Source organism: Vombatus ursinus, unplaced genomic scaffold (assembly GCF_900497805.2).
Source record: "Vombatus ursinus unplaced genomic scaffold, bare-nosed wombat genome assembly UNPS02014973.1, whole genome shotgun sequence".
Taxonomy (NCBI): domain Eukaryota; kingdom Metazoa; phylum Chordata; class Mammalia; order Diprotodontia; family Vombatidae; genus Vombatus; species Vombatus ursinus.
This window is the reverse complement of record NW_020954751.1, coordinates 8336240-8360140: the sequence shown is the minus strand read 5'-3', so window position 1 is coordinate 8360140 and position 23901 is coordinate 8336240.

Genomic DNA, 23901 nt, shown 5'->3' with positions numbered 1-23901 from the left:
TGCATTAAGCAAAGTATTTAACTGGGATCCAAGAGGTGAAAGTTCACCTCTTGGAACATTAGGAAGGCTAATTCATCAGAGTCTGCCTGGAGGTGTTGACACTTCACTGGGCCAAACCTCAGCCCCTGGAGGTCCTGTCTTTCCTGAGGTCTTCTCGAGTTGTCTTAAGAGGACAACTGCTTTGCCCTTTAATTTTGCTTCTTTACATTCATTTTGTGGTGATGTTCTGTGTTTGTGCAGGAAATTTTGAGAGCCTGGAAATTTCTGACCCACTCTACCATCTTCCCAGAATGCCCCATCTCTGAGAGGTGAGTTTCAAAGGATGGATGGGTAGGCCAGCCATGCCCAGAACAGCACTCACAATGGCATGGGCACAGAGCACAGTATGAGAGCTAGGATGTAGTCCAGTTTGGTGAGAACATGCAGTTGTAGAGAACGTACAGGGGAGTAGTTATGAGACAAGACTAGAAAATGTTTGTTGAATTGGACTAAAAGCTACAGTAGTGTCAAGCCTTGAACACCGAGCCAAGGAGTTTCAATTTTATTTTGTAAATAATGGAGATCCCTTAAAGAGCTCTTAGTTGAAATGTGATATGAGTTTTCAGTCAGTACATAAGCATTTATTAAGCACATAGTATGACCAGTGGTCTCTTCATTGCAATCTATGGGCCTTTTCTCATTCCTCGTTCTTCTTGACCTCTCTGCAGCCTTTAACACTGTTAATCACCCTCTTCTTGTTGTTATTCTCTCTAGGTTTCACTTCTCCTATTCCCTCTGAAGGCTGGAGATTAGGCAAGAGATGGTCCAGCAGGAGATAGAAGTCCCCCTTCCCACTGACTTCCTTCTTGCTCTTGTATCAGGAGACAGGCACAGCAGGAGGTGGAAATTACTCCTCTTCTCACCTGCAGCTGCAAATCAGGTGGGTGCAGCAAGGAGTAGAAATCTCTTATGCAGAGAATGTCTACTCCTTTTTGACAAAAGGCTGATGAGGATAAATGGACTGGTGATGGTATGGAGGTTTGTTTGTGTTTTTTTTTTTTTGTTTTATTTTATTTTTAATTTATTGAATAAAACAAGCATTTCTATAACATATTATAATAAAAAAAAGATTGCATGTGAAACTGCAAATCTATTGTGTACAACTAACTGTTCCTTTACATAATAACGTTATCGTGTAAATTTCTTTTTTTTCCTTCCCCCACCCCCACCCTAGAGATGGCTACCATTAGACCCAGATACATATGTTTTGAGAAGCAGAGAGAGTTGCCCAAGAGTAACCACTGTTTGATTTCATTCTTCTCTGGTTAGTTGGAGGTTAATCATTTATTGCTGGTATGGGAAATGGACATGCAGTTGAGGAAATTAGGAGAAAATAAAAGCTTTAAAATGATCATTGGGGAAAATAAGATAGAAAGGCAACAAGCATAGAGTAAAAGGCTGTGGAATAAAAGTGAAAGGCCAGATTAGGCTCAGCCCTGTGATTTACAGTGGGTAATGTCAATTCATAACTTTCTATATATGTGCTCAGAGCAGCCCAAGGGAACAGGATCAAAGGATTTGATTAGGGGTGAGGCGGTGGATGATGCCAAGGGTCAGTAGGTCAAGAATAAAGGAAATCTGGGGATAAGAAACTCTAGAGTGCTGGCTAACTAAAGTGTCAGATCTGGGCATCAAAGTTGCATGTAGAGACAAGTGAAGACAGGTCAAGGAACTAAAGGTCACCAAGTGAATGAAGAGCAAATTAAGGGTGAGTAAGACAGTGGGAGAGATAAAAGGCTGTAATCAAAGACCTCCCCTATGCTTCATTTCTGAAAGATGGTGAAGTCTAAGGCAAGATAACGTTGGAGGAGGATTGGAGAAAGAACGAAAACTGAGAAGCTGAAGTATTATGTGGATACAGTGTAAGAAGAGTCACCAAAATCAATCAATCATAGGTCATAGATTTTAAACTAGAATTTAGAGACCATCAAGTTCAACAGCCTCATTTTACAGATAAAAGAATTGAGAAACAGATAGGATAAATGACTTGTCCATGGTTATACAGCTGGTAAGTACATGAAGTGGGATTTGAACCCAGATCTTCCTGATTCCAAGTCCAAAGGTCTATCCAAGTCCAAGCAGGTTCTCAATTGATCAACCAACAGGCATTTATTAAGCACCTATTATGTGGCAAGCACTATGCTAAGTGCTAAAGGTACAAAGACAAAAGTGAAATGAAGAACTCCCTGACCTGTAAGCTCCCTGCCCTCAAGAAGCTTACATTCTTTTGGGAGACACAATCCCTACACATATAAGTACATGGTTTACATGTATATATATATATATACACACATATATATATGTATGTGTATATATATATATATAACATATATGTGTGTATTTGTGTGTGTGTATATATATACATACACATATAAGTATGTGTTATATACACACACGTTCATATTCAAATACACATATATACACATATATATGTACACATATATGAATATGAATATTGATGATGGAAAGAGATGTGATAGTGAATTATATGTAATAAAAGCATCACAACAGTTGGAGAGTTACCTGGAATCACCTGCAGGGGTGAGGAATCTGCAGCCTTGAGGCCACATGTGGCCTTCTAGGTCCTCAGTTGTGGTCTTTTGACTGAGTCCAAGTTTTACAGAACAAATTCCTTTTATTAAAGGGATTTGTTCCGTGAAGTTTGGATTCAGTCAAAGGGCAGCACTTGAGGACCTAGAGGGCCACTTGTGGCCTCGAAGCTACAGGTTCCCCACCCTTGAAGAGTTAACAGATAACAGTACAAGGATAGGGAGAGGGTAGTATAAATGGAATACAAGGACTTTCACAATAGACCATGCCTGCATGGCTTAAAGTTTGAAGGTTGTCTCAGAAAAGATAAATCACACACTTAGTCTGAGAGCAGATTTATTGGTGTCTATACCTGGCCAAGAAGTGTTTAGTGAATTCCTGTTTGGGTTGATGTATGGGGTAAAATAGATTGCTTCTCTGTCACAGATAGTGCCAACATCCTGTTAATTAGACTTAGCAAAACTTGATTTATGTATAGAGTCATCTTGAATGAAAAAAAGGAAAGAGTCCACCTCTTCTCATTGACCTAGACATTGTTGCATGTACTACATAATAAGCTAACATGGGATGGGCTTACAAAACATTCAACCCCCTACAGAATGACTACAGAGACTAATTTTCCAGAATAGTTAATGTTGCCCATAGGGACATTTTGTCCTCTAGTAAGATTATAATAGAGGTGAGCAACAAGGGAAAACTGAGGTTTTGTCATGAACGGTATTGAATCTTCCTTGTTAAGATGACCTAATACTTACACTAGACCTAAGAATCCTAGATCCTGATAATGTTTAACTTAATATATATTTCTCTACTATCTTCATTAAATGATCAAACCATTATAGTAAGTAGTTAACAATTTCTTTCACCCAAACTCAGAACCAGAGCAGCTGGACGAACATAATTTCAAAGGTGGAAAGACCAATAAGGGATGATTATAGAGAAATGGCCTAGAATTGGCATTAGGGAGCAAGGAGCATACTCGCTAAATTCTAGGAGAGAGGAGGACAAAGGGGGAGAGTAATGACTTCCAAAAGAGAAAGCAAGAAATTGGGTATCATCAGGCCCAAATTAGAATTGCCCTACGCCTCACAGTAGAGCATATGGGAGGAAAAGTTTTAAAACACAAGGGAGTTTGTTGACAATGGAATAGGGTCCAAGAGTGAGTGGTGGAATTGACTAGAAAAAGGGTAGAATTGGAATGAGCTTAGGATGTGTAAGTATGCTGTGATGACTAGGGATGAGAATTCAGGAGAAAGCAGTAGGGGCAGATGTCAAAGGTGGTGAGACTGTATGGCTGGAATTGGACTAGATGATCTTCTGGGCCCTTTCCCATTCTGAGATTCTGGAGGAACCAGTATAAGAGGTAGATTATGGAGTACTGATGGAAAGGGAGAGGGATGGATCAGGTGGCAAAATCTAGACAAAAGAGGAGCTGGCGGATGAGTCATTCCCAAAGCTCCATCCTTTTCCTCATCTTTGTTTTCACAGAAGAAAATGGACATTCTCCGCATGGTTTAAGAGTTAGTCATCTGGGGCCCACAAGAAAGCTCACATACCCCCATCCCAACTGACAGACCTCGCCTTGTCAGAGAACAAAAACAAGTGTATAAATGACCACTATGCATCACTTAGTGACCCATAGCTGTTGGGACTTATGTTAGGACCTGAGAACTATTATTCTGAGACCCCAAAGTCTCTCAGCCCAGAGAGCTCTTTCCAGTACCTCTGAATCTGGCTGAGCACGGGATCATATAGTCTAATGTGTAGGTTCATAAGAACATAGGTCTAGAAATAGAAGAGACTTCAGAGGCCAGGTAGTCTAACCCCCCCATTTTACAGTTAAGGAAACTGAGGTTTAGGGTGGCTAAGTGATTTGCCCAAGGTCACAGAGGTATTCAGCAGAGTAGGAGGGGTTCTTAAAGCTGTCTCCCAGAACCCAGCCACTCCACACAATGTGAAGAGGAATGCTGTAAAGTTATTTCAAAGTGAGTGATATTTTTCCCCTAAAATATTCAGCATATCCAAAGTTTATGCAGTACGGGGATTTTTTCTTTGTGAAAATGAGCTTAATTAACTCTGTTTAAGTCCAAAATGTCCCCAACTTTCCATTATTTGGAGAAATATTCCATTCCCCTGGGGGAAAGGAGAGGAGGGAAGGGTAAGGGAATGGAAGGATTTTCTCTTCTGTAAAATGGAAAGAATAGTGTCTATTGTATCTACCCATAAGTGAGTGTTAAGGGGCTTGAATGATAGATCCAGAGGTGGAGAATTTCATTGAGTTCAGCTTCCTCATTTTATGGATGAGCAAACTGAGTTCCAGAGAGGATATATCTTATCCAAGATTACACAGGCAGTAGTATGTGTAATTGTTCAGTCGTTTCAGTTGTATCCAACTCTTCACGACTCCATGTGAGGTTTTCTTGGCAGAGATACTGGAATGGTTTGCCATTTCCTTCTCCAGTTCATTTTACAGATGAGGAAACTGAGGCAAACACGATGAAGTTACTTGCCCAGGGTCACACAGCTAGTAAAGTCTGAGGTCAGATTTTAACTCAAGAAGATGAGTCTTCCTGATTTCAGACCCAGCCCTCTATCCACTGTACCACATATCCTCTGACTCCGAATCCAAACATCCCTCCACTACATTACATAAAGTATTACATAAATGTCAGTTATTGCTAATATCATCTGCTTGACTATTGATATTAAACAAGGCATAAACCAGGAAAACACCTGGGGTATTTCTCAATGTCATCCTTCAGAGTCCAAACCAAAGAAGGGCTTCCTATACATAGTGAATGCTCCATATGCTCCATATGCTCTATATTTGCCCATTATAGACAGAGCTAGAAAGGATCACAGAGGCCCTGTCATTTTATAAATGAAACTATATTAAAGAATTACAGAATCTCAGAATTAAAAAGGACATAAATGACCATCTCTAGTCGAACCCATACCTGAACAGGATCTACCTTTTCTGGCTGTTATCTCCCAATTAGAGCATAAATTCCTTTCAAAAAGAGATTATTTCATTCTTTGCATTTGTATCCCCCAAAGCACAGCTCAATGCTGCTGTTGTTCAGTCATTTTTCAGTCCTGTCCAACTCCTCATGACCCCATTTGGGGTTTTCTTGGCAAAGTTATTGGAGTGGTTTGCCATTTCCTTCTCCAGATCATTTTACAGATGAGGAAACTGAGGCAAACAGGGTTAAGCGACTTGTCCAGTGTCACACAGCTACTAAGTGTCTGAGGCCAGATTTGAACTCAGAAGGATGAGTCTTTCTGACTCTAGACCTGATGCTCTATCTACTGCATCAACTAGCTGCCCAAGCTAGCTCAGTGCTAGGCACTTAATAAAGACTTATTGATTAATTGATTACTTCCTTCACATAGTTGTAAGCAGCGAATGAAACAATGTATATGAATCCTCTTTTGGTAGTGCTCCACCCCACCTCACACCAGCACTGTATAAAGGTTAGTTTCCATCACCATAATCATAAGTCTCCTTTCTCAATTGTACCAAGTGGAAGCACCCCATCACATATGACACAGCATCACATGGGGAATGGAGTGATGCCAGGAAACTAGCTGACACTTGATTTAGCAAAGCAGCTCTAGATGCCAAGTAGGCTTTTGGATATGTTTTCTGGTCCCCCTCTTGCAACATATTTTGTACGCCTACTTGTCATATTACTCAGTGTATGTGACAAAACAATCTAGGATTCAACTGACAATTACTTCTGTTATGCTGAGAGTCGAATTTCCTTGGCATGGATGTCTGCTGCCAGCTTCAGAAACCCTTGCACAAAAGGAACCAGTGGGTGATGTTACCTCCTCCCCTCACACAGAGAGGCCAGCCAGAAGGGGTGGCGTTAGGGTGGAGGCTAGGCAGCTAAGCTTGGATCAGTCAGCCCTCTACTCTTCCTTTATGCCCCTATGGCCAAGTTACTTAAAGGACCTTCAAAAATGTGGGTGGGCCATTGAGTATCCAAGTGCTTCAAAAGCCAGTTTGTGCTCAATTCAAAAGAACCTTTCAATGGAAGTTATTATTACATTTATCCAGTTTGTCTAGAAGAAGCTAAGCCTGGGATCATCTCCTGAGGTAACCTTGCTATTTTCTTATCACACAATGGAGAGTGTCATAAAATCACAGATTTGGGAGTTCAAAGAAACTTTAAAGACTATCTAGTCTACCATCTTCATTTGGCAGAGAAGGAAACTGAGGCTGAGAGAGGGGAAATTCTTTGCTCAAGAAATAAACAAATAAAGTGAGAGAAATCCCAGAGTAAACAACACTGCCAATCTCATTGCTTCCCTCTAACTCCAAGCCTTTTGTTATCTCTCTAGGTTGCTCACTGGTTAGAGCACTGACCCTAGAATCAAGAAGACCTGGGTTCAAATCTGGTCCAGATACTTACTGGCTGTGTGACCTTGGGCAAGTCATTTAACCCTGTTTGCCTTAGTTTCCTCATCTGTAAAATGAACTGGTGAGGGAAATGCCAAACCACTCCAGTATCTTTGCCAAAAAAAACCGCAGATGGGGTCACAAAGAGTTGGGCATGACTAAACAATGGACAACTATTATAAAAAACCCTACCTAGTGTTCCTGTCAGCAGATTCTACTCACTTCAATCCCTACTGCCCATCCATGATGCCAGAGAAATCTCCCTAATATATGGGGCTGCTCATATCACTCTCCTACTCAAAAACCTTCCACGCACCTCAATCCCTACCAATTAGTCTGAATCCCTTAGGCTAACATTTGAGGTTCTCTACAAAATGGTTCCAATCAACTTTCCCAGTCTTATCTGTACTACCCCTCTTCATGAATCTCCTCTCTAGTCAAAATGAATTACATAAACATTTTTCTGCCCCCATACCACCCTGATTCACAATGTCCCTTTGTGTCTGGGATCCTCCTCCCTTCTCTCGACTCCTATCAACTCTGCCCTCCACAAACTTACATTCTTCTCATTTTTTCTCACTCTAAGTTTCTATTATTCTATGACTTAGGACAGTGGGAACAGGAGAAAGGAAGGAAAACTGGTACAGGAGACCTGATTAACCCTGGAAGCTCCTGGAACCAAACAATCCTTAAGCAATGGAAGAGGGGCTGACAACCATTAGGACTTTAAGGAACTGTGGTATAATGAATATCTTATGAACTTGGGAAGAACTCCTGCCAAGCTATAGCTATAAAAAGATGATTTACAGATGGAGAAAGGGGAAAAGTACATTCAAAGTATATCTTAAGTTAGTGTCTCCCTTCAGTTAAACAGTAGAGCTTTGTTGTAACATGGTCAAGGTCAAGCTCATGGCACCCAAGTGATTTTCCCAAACCACTGGCCTGACCACATCACCTCTCCTTCTCAATAAACTTCAATAGCTCCCTATCATCTGTAGGATCAAATATTAACTCATCATCTGACATTTGAAGACTTTCACATTTTGACCTCTTCCTACCTTTTCAGTATTTTACATATTATTCCCCTCCATTGACCACACACACACACACACACACACACACACACAGAAACTTCAGTTCCTGTCTTCAAACCTTTTCACTGGCTATCCCCATGCCTAAAATGCTATAACTCCTCAGTTCAGCAGTACCTACTGAGGGGGCCTTTCCAGGTTCTCCAAGTTGCTACTGCCTTCCTCTGCAAGGGCGGATATTTAATTTGAATGTTTCAAATATACTTATATAAGTATACATTGTCTCTCCCATTAAAACATAAGCTCCTTGAGGGCAGAGGCTGTTTCCCTTTTGTCTATGGGACTTAGCACAATGTCTGGCTCATAATAGGTTCTAATAAATATTGATAAAAAATAAATATTGATTGGTTGATCATGTTAAAGAAAGGTGCTACTGGTCCTTTAGTTGACTAAATCTCATCATGTAGAATCCAAACAAGTCATGTTATGCCACGTTCCCTCTTCCTTGCTTTTATTCCTTACACTTCCAAACACACACACACACACACACACACACACACACACACACACACACACCCCTGAAAATCCATTTTAAAAAATTATTTATTCAATGCATTTATTGTAATTTCTATAAAAACATTGACATCAATCAATCATAGAATCATAAATTTCCAGCTGTAAGAAACCCTAGAGGTTGTCGAATCTGACTCTCTTATTCTTCACATGAAACAACTGAGGCCCACAGAAGTTAAAGGTCTTGCACAGGATCACACAGCTGAGGTGGGATTCAAACCCAGGTCTTCTTGGTTGACACTCCCACACTCCATTGTTTCTCAATCCCTCGGTCAGAAATATGAGCCTTTAGAACAGGATTAGTGCTATGTGAAAATTCAATTTGACCTGTCATTTTTTGTTTTAAGACTGTGTCTCCCTTTCTTGGCCAAGTGGTTACTTGTGCCACAGTCATTCATGAGTTCAATCCCACATTGACCAGCAAAAAAGCTTAAGGTGCTCCATTTCTGACCTGAGTAGGTTCACCCCTCTTTAGACAGTCTGGTGGTCCCTTGCTTCTAGGAGCTCACTATATTGGTGCCACACTTAGAGTGGACAACCAATCAGCTTTAGGCCTTGTATAGCTCTGAACTCCCAAACTCAAGCAATCCCCCAACCTCAGCCTACTCAGGAGTAGCAGAGACTACGGGCATGCACCACCACACTCAGGAGACCTATGTCATTTCTTGTAATAACCTAAACAGCTCTACATACAAAGGCTATTCATATTTAGAGAAGTTTCTACATTGTGTTAGTTTTCTTTAAATTTCATTTTCTTTTTTGGTAAAACAACTAAAACTTCTGTAACATTTATTTCTATGTTTTTAAAACTCAAGGGGCTATTTTCTGAAAACTTAGACCAGCAAAATTCTCACTTAAACTTGAGCAATTCTACCTATTTCTTGCAGTAGGCAGACTAAGAGAGAGGATAATAAACAAGGGTAATATAACTGTTTCCCCCCAACAACCTCAAATAAAGTTAATGTTCTTGAAAAATCTATCACAGTTGGATTTGGGAGTATTTAAGGTATAGAAATTCTGGGGCAGCTAGGTGGAATAGTGGATAAAGTGCCAGGCCTTGAGTTAGGAAAACTCAAATTTGGCCTCAGACACTTACAGCTGCGTAACCCTAGGCAAGTCATTTAAGCCTGTTTGCCTCAGTTTCCTCATCTGTGAAATGAGCTGGAGAAGCAAATGACCAACCACTCCAGTAACTTTGCCAAGAAAACCCCAGATGGGATCACAAAGAGTTAGACATAACTGAAATAACTGAACAAAAAAAATGAGAAATTTTTCTTTCCTTAAGAACTCAGAGTTATTCTCCACGATGAAGACTGTGTGATGTAGGTCCAAGTGAACTTTAAGGCTTTTTTGTGTTCACATTTTACGTATCTAAATCCTATCCATCATTCAAGGCCCAACTCTACCCTTACCAACTCTGTGAAACTACCTTTAACTACTTCTGTCCATATTAATCTCTACTCACTTTCTCTGAATTTACCACTTACTCTTATTTTGACACTTAATCATATGATACAACAACAAAAAAATAATACAACAACATGTACTAATCACCTGTTCTGTGTGCTAGATGCTGGAGAAATACAAAGTATAGACAATTATTATTTCCCAATCCCACTATATGGGGCTTAAGCATAGCCTTTCTTAAGTTTATGGAGAGATACCATGTCACTGTATTAATAATACAGCAAGGAAGTGTATATGTCCACCAAGTGATGTTATACTTGAGCCACCAATCCAATGGTTTTCCGAACTTCTCTCTGGGACACAAGTAGAGTACGGATAGCCATCCTAAGAAGAAGGAAACCTGACTAAATCTCTCTTTTGGTCACTCTCACCAATTATTCTTAATATTCCCCACTGACCAAAAGATGATACTTAACTTGAAAGCATCTAAATTACTCTCCCTTCACCACCAATCCCACACTTCACATCAATCTTAAGCAGCAATTTGGATTAGCTCTTACTAATTTGATTCAACAATCAATCTAGAGGATGAAATGGAATACTGCTTATATTAGGAAATCAACCTTTCCCAACTCCCTCTTAATTCTAGCCCCTTCTATTAATTTGTTCCTATTTATCCTATATGTAGCTTGTTTGTACATGTTTGTTTGCTGTTTCCCCCATTAGATGGTGAGCTCCTTGAGGGCAGGGAGTGTCTTTTCCTTCTTTTTGTATCCCCAACACTTAACACAATATTTGGCCCATTTGTTGTTGTTCAATCATTTTCATTTATATCTCACCCTTTGTGACCCTATTTGGGGTTTTCTTGGCAAAGATACTAGAGTGGTTTGCCATTTTTCTTCTCCAGCACATTTTACAGATGAGGAAAATGAGGCAAATAGGGTTGAGTGACTTGCCCAGGGTCACCCAGCTAGTAAGTGTCTGAGGCCAGATTTGAACTTGAGAAGATGAGTCTTCCTTGACTCCAGGCCCAGCTCTCTATCCACTGTGCCACCTAGCTGTCAAATAGTAGGCACTCGATAAATGTTTATTGACTGACTGACTGACTGCTGACTGTACCTAACTCCCCACCCCATCTGGGTTCTACTCTCTCAGTTTACTTCCAGTATAGAATATATACTAAATATTTACACTGTAATATAGAATATTGCAGTGTAAAAAGCATTGAGTTTCAAATCAGAAAGAGAATTTTGAACCTGGTTCTGCTAATTACCAGTCATATAACCTTGAGCAATTCATATCATCTCTATGGATGTCAGATTCCTTATGTATAAAATAAAAGGGGTAGAATTCATGATCTCTAAGGACTCTTCCAGCTCCAAATCCCATTTCATCCTATTAGACATCCTCCAACAAACTGATAAGGGTCTTTTGAACACTAATTTATCCCATTTTACCACGCTTTGGTGAGGAAGTGTGTTGTGCCCACAACTCCAAAAAAATCATCCCAAGCATCCCCGGGTCTTATGTCCTGTCACTTATTTTTTTAATTTCAGAGAGAACAGCTTATTTGCAGTCCTATATCATCTTCTTTCTCTGCTTAGAACAGGATGTGGGATGACTTCAAAAGGTAGAGATAGGAACTTGTGATAGTAAAGGTATGTATATCCCTCAGGAGGAAAATGTCTTTAACCCCCTACTAAATTAGAACCAATAGTTGATGGAACCTCATGAAGTGGATTGTGGCCTGTGGTTAAGATTTAGCAGATCTCAGCTGGGAATTTCCTTGGCATTGGCTCAGGAAAGCTGTAACTACTCTTCAATAAGCAATCTTCTCTCCCCCAGCCCCATCCCTCCCAAATTCCCTATCACACACCTGGTTTACATCAAAAGTTAATTAGAAGTTTAAAAAATGGATTCAAGAAATACCTCCAAGCCCATTCCCCAACCTGATAGTTTAGTTAAAGCCCTGGATTTGAAAGTAGAATACTAGAGTTGCAGTCCTTGATTAACTGTAACTCATTAGCTGTGTGACTCTGGGTAAACTGAGTCACCAGCCAGTGCTTCATTGTTCTCAACTACACAATGAGAGTATTTGATTAAATGGCCTCTAAGGTTCCTTATAGCGTGAAAGCCCTATGAATTCTGCCATTCAGTGAGGTTTGGAAGAAACTTTCATCTTCCGCACTGAGATATAGTAGAAAGGGACAAGGGGAGTGGTGGGGACAGCTGATCTAAGTTCTAGTTTCCAATCTGCCCTAAACTAGCCATGTGACCTTAAGCAAGTCACTTCATCCCTGGTCCTCATTCTTCTCAAGATTAAGATGCAAAGGTTGGGCTCACATTTCCAGTTCTATCATTCTAAGATTATGTAATTTCTACCACAAGTACAATTCTGTTACTGGAACTGAATGTACTAATGAATGCTCCTAGACTCCGATGGCTTTGTGAGCTCAATGATGTGGGTCCTTCCTTCAAGGATTCAGATCACAATCTATCCTGGCCTGCCCATTCCATGTAGCTCCTGTTCATGTTCACATGTGTTTGTCACAAGGGCTCTAGCTTTGTGTCTGTGTCATCCAGACATCCGAGGATACCAAGAACACATCACTACCTCTGTGGTATTTAATTCAACTCTCTATACCTCAGATTCCTCACCTGTAAAATGTGGCAGGTGCATGCCATAAGCTCTAAGGTCCCTTCTAGTTCTGACATTCTATATTCTGACATTCCATTAAGATGGTGGTGGTAAATAGATGGAAACACAGCTTTTGGAACTTTTAGAAATTTAGCAAGTCAATTCAATAAACATTTTTATTGCCTACTATATACAGGAATCTGAGCTAGGCACTAATGGAGATACAAATGAGGTTACCTCATATCTACATGATATGTATCTTGTGTGTGTTTGTATATATACATATGCATGTATGTGTGAATATATAACATACACATATAACATGTATGTGCATATGTATACATATATAATGTGTGTGTATCCTAAACATGTGAAGACTTCTCCTGGCAGAATAGGCAGATGAAAACAATTTGTTCCAATGGCCATGAAGGTGGCTAAAGTAGGTACTGTGGAGTTCTTGGAGCTTGGTAGGACATCTAAGACACCAAGGTCATCCATTGCATCCCAGGCCATCTCCCATCATCTTGACTTTTGTCATGTCACTGGACTTCGATAACTCTGGAAGAAAGAGTGAGGCTGATGACTTTGTGTAACTTTGCACCACTTAAATTCAGTTCAGGCAAGTCAAGGCACCACCCCATGATGTTATTGGTCCTTTTTCAAAAACAAAGGACAAATAACAACATGTGTACATATGTACATATGTACATGGAAGAGACTTACATTGTCTCTTAGAATGTAAGCTCCTTGAGATAAAGGACTATCTCACTATTGTCTTTGCTTTCTAGTGAGAAACAACATGGCATTGGACTTGAAGATAGAAAGATCTGGGTTCAAATCTTGCCTCAGACATTTATCAAACTGTATGGCCTTGGGAAAGTCACCTAACCTCTCCATGCCTCAGTTTCCTGAGGGGGTTGGACTAAACAACTTTTAAATTCCCTTCCAATTCAAATCAGTAATCTCATGCCCAGTGCTTAACACAGTGTGAGGCACAAAGAAGGCACTTAAATACTTGTTGATTGACCCAGAGCTGGAGGGGAACTTAAAGGTTATTGAGTCTGACCTCTTCCTGAATCATGAATGCTCTCAACAACACCCCAACAGATGGTCATACAGCTTTTTCTCAAAATTCCTTTACCAATAGGAAATTCATTACCTTATAAGGCAGCCCATCCCCTTGCTGGACAGTATTTGTTAGGAGATTACTGTTTTTATTGAGCCAAAATCCATCTAAATCTCCTTTTTCATCACTCCTGCCCACTATTCTTAGTTCACAAAATGTTAGCTCAAGAATCTTGAGATTATCTAGCTCAAACTTCACCCCTTTTTACACATGGGGAAATAGGCCCAGAGAGATTAAAGCACTTGCCCAAGTGCTAATTAATGACAGGGTAAGGACCCAAACTCAGGTTTCCTGAGTCTTCCTCCATTGTTCTTCCCACCACCTCACACTGTTTCCCCTAACATACACAAAATGCTGACTGTCAGAATGGGATTCCTGAAGTGAAGCATGATAAATGTAAAGATAACACATAACTGCAGCTATCATCAGGAACAAATGACCTGTTTTGTCCCAAAATGTACAATTAACCTTTGCCACAGACATCATGAAGACTTGCCAAACCCTTCTGTATCCTTTGCTGAAGCCATAAACAAAGAATCCCTTCCTGCAATCCTATAATTAGGTGTATTCTAGAGTTTGCAATAGCTGGTACTGATAATTAGTTTGTTCCAAAACTATGTGACATGATTAGTGTTTTCCATTTCATGTTGAGCACACTCCCCCCAAATGAATGCAGGGAACCTCAGGTAGAGGCTAAATTTAACCTTCCTCTACAGGGGAAATGAAAATCAAATAATTACTATTTTGAATTCCCTGCAGTAACTGATTCAACAAATCTCTACTATCACTATTATGAAGGCTACATTCTCTGAAGGAAAACAGCCTGAGGTGCAGTAGGGAAAGCTCGAGCCTGGAAGCAAAGGAGCCCTCTCCCCTCCTGGAGGTCCAAGAGAAGTGGTAGCAATGGGTACAATTTACTGGAAAGCAGATTTGCATTCAACACAAGAATGAACTTTCTAATAATTAGAAATTCCCAAAAGTAAAATGGCTTGGTATTAAGTTCCCTAATACCAGGGGTGTTCAAATGGAAGCTGTTGGCTGTGTTGTAGAGGGGATTCAAATTTTAGTATGGATTTTACTAAGGAGTATACTGGTAAATGTTTAACAGACTGATCTGGGGGCGGGGGAGGGAGAGAAGTATGCATAAAATAATCATAAGTTTAATATACATTATTATCATTTTCTCCATCGCTTTCTTAGGTCTGGACAATCAGCAAAACAATAAATCAAGTCCAGGTTCATAGTGTTTGCTGATTTCTGATGTGTGAATGTTCACACTGTAAATTTAACAATAGGTTCCCTCAAGTCCATATGAGCTGGCTGCAACTCATACAGATTGATTGGACTGGATGACCTCTTAGGACTCTTTCTAAGATTCTGTGACTTAAGAGATTTTTGTTAAATCAGGTATCAGGGCCACCCAAAACTTACAGAGAATTCACTCAGGTTCCATCTGAAATTAACCTAGTCAAATAGATAATGAGCACTTCAGAAAAGACATGGGGTTGATGATATAATATGTGGCATCAGGGACATATTATTCACACAACTTTCAGCTTTAAAAAAAAGGAAAACAGATATTAAGTCCTAGTAGTCCAATGTATCACATCTTTCAACTAGTTTCACATCACATTTGCCAGCAATACATAGGTGACAGTGGAGGAAAAAACCATTTTTACAGACATATAGACATCTGACAGAGAACCATTTGGACCACACACCAGCAGTAAAAGCCACACTGATGTGGAAAGAATAAATAGCATAGTAGCAGATAAAAGTACTGATGAGCTCCTCCCAAAACTACTCCAAACAGATCTAGAAAATGTACCAGACAGAGTTCTGATTGGAAAATCCAAGAAAAAAACCACAGTCATTTTTCCATCCCCAATTGGCACAAGGAGGCACTGAGGATGGAGGTTGTTGTTAAAAAAAAAAAAAAGGCTATTGGAGATGTTATATAGGGGATTCATAGTTCAGTATGAGCTTTACTAAGGGGTATACTGGTAAATGTTTAACAACTAGATCTCCAAGGGGAAAAAGTTTAGTACAAGATATACAAAATCTTGCCAAAGCAATGAAACACCATAAAAATTAGAATGGATCAAGTAGAAGCTGACTCCATGAGACAACAAGAAATAACAAAACAAAGTCAAAAGACTGAAACAATAGAAGAAAATATAGGGAGTCTCATAGGAAAATAGCTCACGTGGGAAATACTGAGGAGAGACAATTAAAAAATCACTGAACTGCCTCAAAGCCATGACCTTCCCCCCCAAAAAAGCTTACACATCATATTTTGAGAAAATATTTAAAAAAAAAAAACTTTCTAGACATCTTGGAACCAGAAGGCAAATTAGAAATAGAAAGAATCCACTAGTCACTTCCTGAAAGAAATCTCAAAATGAAAACTCTGAGGAATATTATAGCCCAAATTTAGAGTTTCCAGGTCAGTCAGTTAATAAACATTTATTACGTGCCAATTGTGTGTCAGACACTGTGTTAAGTGCTGAGGATACAAAAAGGCAAAAGACAGTCCCTTCCCTCAAAGAACTCACAATCTAATGTGGAAGGTGACAAATAATCAAATACGTACAAACAATTTATATATAAGATAAATAGTAATAATTAAGAAAAGGGAAAGCACTAGAATTAAGAGAGGTTAGAAAAAGTTTCCTGTAGAAGATGGGATTTTGTTGTTCTTCAATCATTCAGTTATGTTCAACTCTTTGTGACCCCATTTGGGATTTTCTTGGCAAAGATACTGGAGTGGCTTGCCACTTTCTTCTCCAGGTCATTTTACAGAAGAGGAAACTGAGACAAACAAGCTGCTCAGGGTCACACAACTAGTAAGTGTCTGAAACTAAATTTAAACTCCAGAAAATGAGTCTTCCTGACTCAAGCCCAGAACTCTATCCACTGTGCCACTTAATCCCTATGGGATTTTAATTGAGACTTAAAGGACGACAGAGAAGCCAATTGACAGAGATGAGGAGGGAGAGCATTCCAGGCATGGGGGACAGCCAGAGAAAATACTTGGAGCTGAGGGATAGTGTCTTATTCAAGGAACAGCAAGGAGGCCAATGTCACTAGATTGAAGAGTATGTGAATGGCATTAAAAAACCAGAAAGCTGGGAGGGGGCTGAGTTATAAAGAAGGGCTCTGACTGTCAAACAAAAGATTTTGTATTTGATCCTGGAGGCCATTGGAGTTTATTAGGTGGGAGGGAGGAAAGATGGCATGGTCAAACCTGAGCTTTAGGACTATCACTTTGGCTGAATGGAGGATGGATTGGAGTGGGGAGGCATTTGAGGCAGGAAGAACCACCAGCACACTATTACAATAATCCAAGTGTGAACCATTGAGGGCCTGCACCAAACTGGTGGACATGTCAGAGGAGAGAAGAGAGAATGTTTGAGAGATGTTCCAAAGAGGAAATCAACAAGCCTTGACAACAGATAAGATATAAAGGGCAGGGGTGGGGGGAGATAGTGAGGGGTCCAGAATGACAACTAGGTTTGAGCCCGAGGGACTAGAAGGATAGTGTCGCCCTCGAGAGTAATATGGAAAGTAGTGGGGGTGGGAGAAGGGTTTGGGGAGAAAGTAATTAGTTCAGTTTTGTACATGTTGAGTTTAAGATGTCTAGTGGACATGCAGTTCAAGATGCCCAAAAAGTAATTGGAGATGTGAGACTAGAGATCCCAGAGAGGTTGAAGCAGGATAGATAGATTTGAAAACCATCAACACAGATACAATAATTAAATCCATGGGAGCTGATGAAATCACCAAATGAAGTATTATAGAAGGAAAAGAGAAAAGGGCCTGGGATAGAACTCTATGGGATACCTGCTGTTAAGGAGCATGGTCTGAATGAAGATCCAGCAAAGGAGACTGAGAAAGAATAGCCATGTAAGTAGGAGGAGAACCAGGAGAGAGTAGTGTTCTGAAAATCTAGAAAAAAAGAAAGTGTCAAGGAGGAGAGTGTGAAAGAAAAATCCTTTAAGCAGACAAATAGAATTCAAGGGGTACAGTCAGATTCACCCATCCACTACTATAAAATAAAAGAAAGTTTGGAATATTATATTCCAGAAGCCAAAAGCTCTAGGTCTGAAACTAAACATAACTTACCCCACAAAACTTTTTTGCAAAGGTAAAGGATTGGAAACTGAGGGGTGACCATCAATTAGGAAATGGATAAACAAGTTATGTTGTATAGTGTAATGGAATACTATTGTTTGATAATATATAATGAAGGGAGTGGTTTCAGAGAAACCTGGCAAAACTTGTATGAAATGATAGAGAAAGAAGTGAGTAGAATCAGGAGAACAATTTATAGAATGACAAAAATATCGTCAAAACTAATAACTTGAAAGACTTGGGAACTCTGATCAGTCTAATGACAAACCATGATTGTAGAGGACTTAATGTATGAAACATGCTATTTCCCTTCTGATGGAGAGGTGAAAGACTCAGAGTAAAGATTCAGATACATTTTTTACATGGCCTATGCAAAAATTTGTTTTGCTTGACTATACATGTTTCCTGGTTCTGTTCATTTCCCTCAGCATCAGTTCTTGCAAGTCTTTTCAAGTTTTTTCTGAAATCCACCTGCTCATCATTTCTTATAGAACAATAGTATTCCATTACATTCATATACCACAATTTATTCAGACATTCCCCAACTAATGGGGATCCCCTCAATTTCTAATTCTTGGCCACCACAAAAAGAGATGCTATAAATATTTTTGTACTTGTGGGTTATTTTCCCATTTTTATGATCTGTGATACAGACCTAGAAGTGGTATTGCTGGGTCAATGGGTATGCACAGTTTTATAGCCCTTTGAGCAAAGTTCCAAATTGCTCTCTAGAATGGTTGGATCAATTCACAACTCCACCAACAATGCATCAGTATTTCCATTTTCCCACATCTTCTCCAACATTTATCATTTTCCTATTTTGTCATGTTAGCCAATCTGATGGGTATGATGTGGTAACTCAGAGTTGCTTTAATTTTCATTTTTCTAATCAATAGTGATTTAGAGCATTTTTTAATATGGCTATAGATGGCTTTAATTTCTTCATCTTAAAATTGCCTGTTCATATCCTTTGATCATTTATCAATTGGAGAATGACTTATATTCTTATAAAGTTGACTCAATTCTCTATAAATTTTGAAAATGAGGCCTTTATCAGAAACACTGGCTATTTCCTAGACTTCCGCTTCCCTTCTAATCTTGGTTGCATTGTTTGTGCAAAAACTTTTTAATTTAATGTATTCAAAATTATCCATTTTGAATTTTATAATGTTCTCTGTCTCTTGTTTCATCATAAATCCTTTCCTTCTCCATAGATCTGACAGGTAAACTATTCCTTGCTCTCCTAAGCAAGTAGTGTGTTTATAGTATAGTACAGTAAGTGTTTATAGTATCACAGTTTATGCCTAAATCATGTACTCATTTTGACTTTATCGTGATATATGGTGTAAGATGTTGGTCTATGCCTAGTTTCTGCCATGCTATTTTCCAGTTTTCCTAGCACTTTTTGTCAAATAGTGAGTTCTTATTGCAGAAGCTGGAGTCTTTGGGTTTATCAAAAAGCAGATTACTATAGTCAGTGACAGCTGTGTTTTGTGTACCTAACCTATTCCACTGACACACTAATCGATTTCTTAGCCAGTACCAAGTAGTTTTGATGATTGCTGCTTTCTACTACAATTTTAGATCTGGTATGGCTAGGCCACCTTCCCTTGCATTTCTTTTCATTAATTCCCTTGATATTCTGGACCTTTCATCCTTCCAGATGAATTTTGTTATTATTTTTTCTAGTTCTATAAAATATTTTTGGTGGTTTGATTAGTATGGCACTAAATAAGTAAATTAATTTAGGTAGAATTGTCATTTTTATTATATTAACTCTGCCTACCCATGAGCAATTGATGTTTTTCCAATTATTTAGATCTGACTCTATTTGTGTGAAAAGTGTTTTGTAATTGTATTCATAGAGTTCCTGGGTTTGTCTTGACAGGTAGAGTCCTTGGGCATGTTTCTTAATCTTTCTCAGTCTCAGTTTCCTCAAGCATAAAATGGGAGTGATAATAACCACCTTTTTCACAAAATTTTTATTAGGATTTAATTAGATAACATGTATGCCATTTCACAAACCTTAAAGAGTTAAATAATTGCTAGTTTTTGTTAATTAGTGCCCAAACAAGTGGACCAAAGTATAGATGAATCCATTAGATTTTGTTCTTTTTTCCCTGATTTTATATGCCAGTTGTCTATTCATTATTCTCAAATCCCAAGAGCCACACTTAGCTTTAACATTCGGTAAAAGATTCAAATCAAAGTTCCAAAGAAGAGAGACTTGGAGGAGAAGAAGGCTAAAAGATCAGTTAAACTTGGTATCAAAGACAACACAAAAGAAAGCACTGAGCCTGGGTGAAAGGGAGAAAAAGCTGTCATACACACTCAGCTCTTTGTGTAAAGATTACTGACTTCTCTTCAAAGTCTTTTGACATTATTCCCCAAATACAAGATCTGATCACAGAGTTTTCGCAAGAGAAGACAGGAACATCCAAAGTTTTTTCATTTACAATAAACATTTCTTTGCAATTGATGAGTGCTCAAAGGATAAGAACAAACAGTCCTCAAAAGAAGAATTGTAAACTACTAATAATCATATGAAAGAATGCACCAAATCAGTAATAATTAGAGAAATGCAAATCAAGTAATCTTGAGGTGTGTCCTCACATACAGCAAATTGGCAATGGTGAAAAAAGATAAGAAAAGTTCATGTGGAGTTATGGAAAGACAGGAACACTCATACACTGGTAAAATTGCGAATCAGTACAAATATTCTGGAAAACAATTTAGAATTATGAAAAAGTAGCTAAAATGTGCATGTTCTTAGACATAGAGATTCAACTGCTAAGCATTTATTTTAAATAGGTTATTGATAAAAAAAGAAAAGCTCCATATACAATCAAAATAATTATAGCAGCACTATTGATAGTAGCAAAGATTTAGAAACAAAGTACATGCCCATCAATAGCGGAATGGCTACACAAATTGTAGCACATTAATGGAATGTAATGGAATATTAATCTATTGTAAGAAACAATGAATATGATAGATATAAAGAAGCATGAAAATATGAGCTGATGCAAAGTAAAAGAAGTGAAAGAGAACTGATGAAAGTGAAAGAAAAGTCAGTAAAACAATATACACAATGACTACAACAATGTAAATGGAAAGAACAGCAACCCCAAAACAAGAAAATGAATATTGCAAAATAATAAAGAATATACTTGGCCCCAAAAAAGATATATCAGAAGATCCCTCTACCCACTCTTTTTCAGAAGTCTGGGTCCACAGTTACGGTACATTGCATTTTTCATTTTTTTAATGTATTGATCTTTTGGACGACTTTTTTTTCTTCTTCCTTTTTTTTCAATTCTCTGTTAAAAGGAATGACTCTAGAGAAGGGGGGGAGTGATGCATGAGAAAATTTAGGCAATGTAAAAACAAAAGATATCAACAAAAATTACTTTAAAAGAAAAAAATATTTTGAAATTTTAATAATAAGTATCTCACATTCCCATAGCACCTTGAGATTTATATGTCACCTTCACAACAACTCCAATGAGACTGGTATTGTAAGCATTAGGGGTAGGGATAAGGTCTGTAATTTCTTTAGTCTAGGGAACTTCCAGATGAGGAGTCTCCTCTACTAATCCTAGCACTTTTTCTGCAGTTTACAATCTTAAAGAGTTGCCTAGAGAAGTGGAGTCAAACTTGAACAGAAATGGGGGCCACTAAATCATACATAAGGATCCCTGCTGCTGCATATTGACTTAGAAAAACCATATATTAACATTAACCATATTCTATTGTATTTGAATTTATTTTGTTAAATGTTTCTCAATTACATTTTAATCTGGTTCAGGCTTGCCCTGTGGATTGTTGCGCACATGGACATGGGCTCCCAGTAACATATGGCTTAGAACTCTGGATGGTTAGGTGACTTCCCCAAGGCCATACAACCAACACACATCAGAGTTGGAACTTGAATCCAAGTCTTCCTGGCTCAAAGGCCAACTCTCAATCCACTTTGACATGCTGCCTTGTTTTACTGGCAACATTGCAAATATTAATTTTTCTATTTTAGTTCAGTTAAGGAAATTACAATTCAGAGAAATTAAGGGAATCTATATATGAGTGTGATTATAGATATCTAAGTATTTGTATGTGTAAGTAAGTGTATGTATGTACAGGTATATGAATATACATATGTATATGTATATCTTTGTATGTATATGTGTATATATATGTATGTGTGTTTGTATATGTGTGTATATAGTGTGCATATGTGTATATATGTGTATGTATATTTATAGGTGTGTGTATACATATGTGTTATATATAATATATATGTAAATGTATGTATATATGATCCATGCTTAACTGTAGCCTTCTGCAGGGGGAGAAGAGGAGGAGGAAAAAAGAACAAAGTAAAAAGTACACAGCAGAGAACAAAAGAAAACTTACAAGGAAGCAAAGAAAAGATGGACAGCTCTCAACATATTTATTAGATAGGCTTTCTTGAAATGGAAATTTATTGCTGTATATGTTGAATCCTCTCTCATGTTCTGCTGTGCACATGGCAGTGCTTTTTTTTTCTTTTCTTATTTTGTGTTATTTTAGTTTTAGTATTTAAGTTTGTTTCTTTTTTCTCTTCCTATTTTGTATTTAAGTTTAAAATTTAAAAATTTACAAAAAAAAAAGAAAAAGAAAGAAAGAAATTAAGAGACTTGCCCAGAACTACACCTATGAGTGTCAGATTCAGAACTTAAACTCAAGTCCTTATGATTCCACATTCAGCACTCTTTCCTCTGTACCATTAAAGCCCCATGAAATTCCACATTCTATTTCAACCCCTTTGAACTTGTTGGGAGGAAAAGAAAAGAAACTAACCTTCTTGTCTGAAGAACAGATTTCAGACTCTCAAGCATCTGAGCACTGATAATAAAAGTCTATCCAGAGTAGAAAACTATCCTTTCCTTAGCAACCAGTCAAAGCTCTCCTTCCCCAAAGAAAAAGCTAATAAAATGGGGTGGGGGCAGGGTCTTTAAAGGGAGCATTTATGTTCCTGAGGCTCTACAAGCTCATATATGAATTTGGAGCCCACTTCCCACTACTTCTCAAGTCTAGTGAGCTGTTTGGGGGTTATCCACTATCCAAACCTCAGTCTAAAACCCCACACATGCCATTTCCATGTCAAGTCATTTAAAAAAAAAAACCCTCAAAGACATGTAACTCCAAAAGCAAAAAGGCATTTAATTGAGATTGAACGGGAAGGTAAATAACAGGGAAGTGAATCAGGTAGCAAATTTTACCTCCCTCCATACACAAAATAGATACCAACTCCCACTTTGCTGGAGGAGTGGTAATCAATTTGCTCTTTAATCACCATAGTAGAAAAAAAGATGTAGTCAATTTTAACTTAGCACTGGTGGTGAAGCTGAAGGTGTGACATCATCCTTGTCAGTTTCTCTCCTCCCAGCACTGGGGAGAAGCAGGTGAGAGAAACACTGACATTTCAAGGCTGCCTTCCTTTTCACTGAAACTCTAGAATCATCATGCCATGTCCAGACCACCCAGACCACACCATTGCAGCCCTCTTCTGTGTTCCTTGTAGCTCTCCAGCCCTGCTGTCTGACTTTCCTGTCTGCTAGCACCTAGAGATCTCATGCTCCCATCTACTGGCTGAGAGATTAAGGGAAGATATCAAGTGATATAATTTCAGCTCAGCTATATCACTCCCCAAGTGCTTACTGCCTACTCCATAATTGCTACTTTATGTGACTGCTCTATGTTTTTTTTTCCTAAATCCTCAGGGCCTGTTCTTCCTTCAGAAGCAGATGTTCTCTCTGCTCCACATGGTTCCATCAAGCTGAATCCGACTGATACAACCTCCCATGCATGCAGAAGGTTCAGGTCCCAGAGCTTTTGCTAATAAATGACAGCTCTGCCTATGTCACAACTGTGGGCTAACTGAAGCATCAGTATAGAACACACATTAAGGGAAGGAAGCAATCTCCACTCATATCAATAGAGCAAGTTGTCCAGTAAGCAA